The 6,378-nt window shown below is 37.3% G+C and overlaps 1 long non-coding RNA gene across 1 annotated transcript; it reads right to left on the bottom strand.

Moving 5' to 3' along the window:
* Positions 1-361: 361 nt before the first annotated feature.
* On the bottom strand, positions 362-6,088 carry LOC107279947 (uncharacterized). The gene is made up of 3 exons (XR_001543026.3): positions 5,919-6,088; positions 5,743-5,814; positions 362-587 (listed from the first exon to the last, which is right to left on the bottom strand). It is a non-coding gene; the product is annotated as an uncharacterized lncRNA (long non-coding RNA).
* Between the last annotated feature and the right edge of the window lie 290 nt (positions 6,089-6,378).

Genomic DNA, 6,378 nt, shown 5'->3' with positions numbered 1-6,378 from the left:
AATTTATAGATAATTTAGGTAGCACATATCAACTGAAGGAGCGTTCAGCCATAAAACTCTTTTATACGGATTGACGGACTGGATACATGTAGATGTGTGTGGAGATAGGCCGATGTGTTCATGTGGGCTATATTTGACATTGAGGAGGCGAAGAGACTCACTCGGTGACTGATGGGTTGGGCTCTATACTGCATTCCATCCAACGTCTGAGAAGCAATCTAATACATTCATCCAACGGTTCACAATTTGATGATGACGTGAAAGCACAAGGTTTGAGCTTTTGGCCTTAACTTTATAGAAAGAAGGGATAACTTGAAGAGCCTAAAAAAATTTTAAAAAAAAGAGAAAAAAAAGGGTACGGTTTTGGTTGTTATCAGCTGATGGTAAGCCATTGATTGATGTGTTGAATTGTACTACATGTATGTGCTTCTGAATTGGTATATTACAAAATAGAACCTGATGAGGAAATACAAAACATCAAAACAATTGAATTTGATCAATGCGGTTACGAAGAGAACAACGACGACATGGTAATGATCAGCATTTGCATGGGCAGCATGGACATGCGTTGCATATCGGACTTGACCCTGCAAGAATCGTTTACATGTCGGTGAAAATGACTAGCGATAAATAGAAGCAGAAGTTATGAATTCCGTATAAAAAATGAATCGAGAATTGGCTGTAAGCATGATTAAAAATATAATAACTATTCAATTTTTAGAATATTTTTTGATGAAAAACATTAGGAGAGGCTACTAGTAGTACTGGACTATATATATTAATTAAATTGGGAAAGTAATTTACACATCTACCTAAGTGAAAATTGAAACTCAATAAGCAACCAAAATGAGTCATGTCATCTATCAAATAATGGCAGTTGGATTCACAAAATGACAAAATACCAAACAAGAATTCTAGCCATCAAAATGAGGAGTACGTCTTCTAAAAGGGGTAAAATATACAATGAGTACCGTAATTTTGACAATTTGACCCTTTTAAAAAACTTATTTCAAAATTGAATCATGCCAAAAACGAATTACAAAAATAGGCTGTTTTCTCAGCGCCATAGAGATTGGCGCTGAGATATAACATTTCGGCGCCACTATCATTGGCGCTGAGATGTCATCACAGGTGTCGCGGATTTTACACGTCATCCGAGGGCAGCGCCAAAGTATTTTGCGCTGATCTCTGTTCAATTTACAAATATTAGCTATCTACAAGCTTCCTTTGCACTTAAAGAGAAGATAGCTTGGTGGAGAACTCTGGGTGCTAAATACTGTGAGGTAATGGGTTCGATTCTCAGTCACTAAAGTTTTCCCATATAAGTACAAGCATCTTTTGCTGTTCTATTTAAAAATCTCACATGTTTTTCAAATTCATTTTATTTTTAAATATGGATGTTTTTTAAATTTATTTTATTTTTAAATATGGAAGGAACAAAATTATGTATGCAGTATTTATAGCTTAGTTTTTTAAATTTATTTTATTTTTAAATATGGAAGGAACAAAATTATGTATGTGGTATTTATAGCTTAATAGTTGGTATAAATTTACATCTTTCAGTTTTTTTTCACCCTCTATTTTGCTACATAATTATGTAGATCCTAAAAGGAAAAAAAAAGAAAAATAAGAAGCTACAGGGTTCGATTCCTTGACCTGTAGTTTTGAGAGGCAGCCCTTCACCACCAGGATAGACATACCGTACGGTAAGAACGTACATGCATACTATTTATACAAACTAGACCATGGAGGTTCTTTGGCTCTGACATCGCATGACGTGTGATTTACGTGACACGTCGGACCGCATCTCAGCACCAAAGAAAGTGGCGCTAATACGTTGTAGCTCAGCGCCAAGTACGATGGCGCGAGAAAACAGCCTATTTTTAAAATTAGTTTTTGACACGGCTCAATATCAAAATAAGCTTTTTCAAAGGGTCAATTTATCAAAATTACGGGAGTAGGAAAAGGCTGAGAACACTCTTTGATGAAGTGGTTGCCTCACATTAGTCTCTCAAATAGGCCTAATGGGCTGGTTTGGTCGAACAGACCAAATGGTCCTTTGGACCATATGACCAATCAAATAAGTAATAAGTTCATCCAAGGTCCCTTAACTTGTCGACGAATCCGATTTTCATCCTTCAACCAAAAAACCAGATACAACGGGTCCCTCAACTATCAAAACCGGTGCAATATAGGTCCCATGGCGTTTTGGACGGCGGTTTTAGCTTACGTGGCGCCTACGTGGCTAAATTGACCTGGTCTTCATCTGACGTGGCATAGATGTGGCATTGACGTGGCAATTTGATTTGGAAATTAATAAAAAAAGAGTGACCCCACATGTCAGCTACACTAAAAGAATTAATTAAAAAATGATGGGTCCTACATGGGCCCCACTTGTCATTCACTCCCCTCATCTTCTTCCGACACGGCCGGCCGGCGGCGGCGGAGCCAGGGATGACCTCGAGGATGAGGATGCCGGGGAGCTGCGCCTGGACGGGGACGCTGACCTCCTCTTCGCCTTCCTCATCGTCTACGTCCAGACCTCCTCTTCGCCTTCCTCATCGTCTACGTCCAGGCACTTACCGTCAGCGTCCCCGTCCAGGCGCAGCTCCCTGGCATCCTCGTCCTCGAGGTCATCCCTGGCTCCGCCGCCGCCGGCCGGCCGTGTCGCCGAACCGCCGGCGCCTGGAGAGAGGAGAGGGGAGATAGGGAGAGAGGAAGAAGATGAGGGGAGTGAATGATAAGTGGGGTCCATGTAGGACCCACCATTTTTTAATTAATTATTTTGGTGTAGCTGACATGTGGGGTCACTCTTTTTTTATTAATTTCTAAATCAAATCGACCTCCTCTTCGCCTTCCTCATCGTCTACGTCCAGGCACTCACCGTCGGTGTCCCCGTCCAGGCACAGCTCCCCGGCGTCCTCGTCCTCGAGGTCATCCCTGGCTCCGCCGCCACCGGCCGGCCGTGTCGGAAGAAGACGAGGGGAGTGAATGACAAGTGAGGCCCATGTAGGACCCACCATTTTTTAATTAATTCTTTTGGTGTAGCTGACATGTGGGGTCACTCTTTTTTTATTAATTTCCAAATCAAATTGCCACGTCAATGCCACATCTATGCCACGTCAGATGAAGACCGGGTCAATTTAGCCACGTAGGCGCCACGTAAGCTAAAACCGCCGTCCAAAACGCCATGAGACCTATATTGCACCGGTTTTGACAGTTGAGGGATCCGTTGTATCTGGTTTTCTGGTTGAAGGATGAAAATCGGATTCGTCGACAAGTTAAGGGACCTTGGATGAACTTATTCCATCAAATAATGTTCATTGAGGGGATAAAGTTATTTTACATATAAAAGTTTAAATTAGTTAGCAATATTCAAAACAATATATAGAACAAAAGTAACTTCTCAAACACAGCCTACAAGATTATAATTACAACCATGTTGTGCAATTTTACTTAAATATAGACCCAAGAACCAAGGGAATAGTGAAATTCTATAATTTTGGTTCTTACGATAATATCACAAGCTTAGCATAATCATAGTAAATTATTTATTTTTATGACAATACACGTTTATTACAGATCAAGATAAAATATTTGTGTTGCACCTAGACTTCTTTGCCAATACTTTCTCTGAACATTAATTTAAGTATGTAAAACAAAATTATATTTGTGAAAAGCAGGAGGATAAGTAGAAAATAATAGGAAGATAAGGGGTTGTGCAACAAAGAAGGGAATATTTAACCATTTGCCACATTTAGATGTGGCAATTAACTTTTTGCCACTGGACCCATATGTCATAGACACATGTGGACCTACATGTCATTGAGATAGAGAATAGGGTGGCAAGGCGGCGGCTCAAGTGGCAACAATAAAGGTGCTAAGGGTCTGGGGAATCGGAAGGAGGAAACGGCATGGAGAAGATGAATATAAATCCTAAGCCTATACGATGCGCTCACCATTTTGTTTTAGCCGAAAGATGGGTATTTATTGTTAATTGTTATCCTATATATACTTATATATATACTTATATAGTTAATCCCCACTAAGTATAGTTAATGATATTTCTCTCTTCTCTCTTTAAGCCATATCACCCAAATTATTTATAACATTTGGATTGTAGATCTATGGTCCAAATTGTTTCTTCTTTCTTCTCTCTTAAAAACATACAATCTTAATTATTTTTAGGCTCAAAATTGTATCAAATTGTTTTAGTTTTGATAATCAAATTACATCTTATTTGTACATATTATGCAACTTAATTTTCCGCAGCAACACGGCAGGGTATTAATCTAGTTTAACAACACTTAATAGGTAGGAAGATTATAGTTGCACGAAAGCAAGCTCTAGGTTCAGCTGAAACACCACCTGAGCTTATGATTCCTATTAGACAAAAATATTATATGACAACAATTAAAATCAAACATAAATACGGAAAAGAAATATCTTTAGAAGTGAAATAAGTATCTATGAGTTGGGACAATAAACAGTGATTTCAAATCTAATGTATAATATCATTAATATTCTTTTCACATACCATTCATATTAGAATGGTCATAGTCGCACCAAGGTGCGACTTAATTCACTAGTATAAAGAGAAAAGACATTACCACAGATTTAAGATAATGCGTCTAAACATGACTGCCAAAATAAAATAAAAATAACTTAAAATCCTTGCCAAAAAACTATAACTGAAAATAAAATCCTCCCATTTGAAGAAAAAAAAAAGGAAAAGAACTAAAGGAAATGACCTAAAATTACATGAAGTCTTATTTTGAAAGGTCAGTACAGTTCTTCGGTGCTTCTATTCTATATGTCTTTCTAATTTTATATAACTTCTGATGTTTGTTTGAAAACAGTGAAAAATATACATTATTGAAAACAGGAACTCCCTCTGCCAACCTCCCACTGATCTGTAATATATAGCATGCTTGGAATGGGATTAAGTACTTACAAATAGTAATAGTGCTAAGAGATTAAATAAGAATCATTTTATCTTTACTTTTTTTAAAAAAAATTACGTACGATTAATCGATTAGAATTCCCTATCAAAACGCGGAAGGCATCATGCCATATAAGCCTACAAATATATGTGTTCCCTCTAAATTATGAGTGATAATGGAACAGGTATTTCCTGACCACCCACTCGACTTGAGGCTTGCGGTAAGAATATAGGAGAGAAAACAGGATAACCGATACTATCCAATTTCAAATCTAGACGCATAAAAAAATATAGTTTGGATACCGAAAAACTTGTATCTGGCCGTATGTCTCATATTATGAAACATATATGAAAATATATTGTACATCCATATTTGATAAAAGATTGGTTAATCATTATATTACGACCTTAGATACAATATTGTATAATTTTTTCATTAATGTATCTATTTTTTAACACTATAATTGTCTCTCTATATTTAATATTAGTATGTATTAGAGATATAAATTAAGTAAATAATATTAGATAGGATACATTATGTGTAATACGTTATCCGGCACCATCAATACCCGGTTCTAAATTTAAAGCAAAATACAAGCTAGAATACGGAGATAGTGAAGAGATAAAAAAAAAGATATTTATGCACCGGATGTAGGTAAGAAGATAAAAATCAATCTATTAACACAAAGTTTAACTCTAAAGTAAGTTGTTTTACGACAGAGAGAGAGAGAGAGATAGAGAGTACTCAAGATGGTTTTTGTTTTTACACGATTATTAAGAAAACACTGCAGAGTACTTACTCAAAAGTTTAATATCCTTGAACAAAACCCGTCCGAGATGATTTCATCTCAGATAGTTCTATCCGGCTATCCCTGGAGAGCGCAGAGTAAAAAAAAAAAAACTGTGACGATTTTACAGAACCGTCTAATATATAGTATATATATAAGGTGTGAAGGGCGACTCATATTGTACTCACCTGATGAACCTGACCGAAAATCTGATGCTGTGCTTCGGACAATAAGCACAACGATCTCCACCGTCACGAATATAAGAAACAGGCGGTATCTAAAAGCCATGATCAAATAGGGGCAGAAATGAATATCTCTCCGCTTTCACCGATAGCTAAACACAGAGCCTTAATCTTCTTTCTTCGTTGTTCTACATATCCTGCTAGTTTCCGTTCAATATAAAGGGTGCGAACTAAGAAAACGTCAAGTCATCACCGAACAAATTTTTCAAAAGCCATCGACCTTCCATGTATGATGTGATGTTTTTTCTTCGCGATCTTCCCAATCTGTTCAACGCCCTGTGGACAAGTTAAAATACATACGAAGTTTCTTCGAAAGTTTAAAGCGTTCCGGTACAACTGAGAATTGACTATTGAGCCGCTCAGCACACCTTCCATTCAGCTAGTTATATATCGAATTATTGTTGTG

The sequence above is a fragment of the Oryza sativa genome, chromosome 2, assembly GCF_034140825.1.
Source record: "Oryza sativa Japonica Group chromosome 2, ASM3414082v1".
Classification (NCBI taxonomy): Eukaryota; Viridiplantae; Streptophyta; class Magnoliopsida; order Poales; family Poaceae; genus Oryza; species Oryza sativa.
This window is presented reverse-complemented; position numbering and strand designations above follow the sequence as displayed.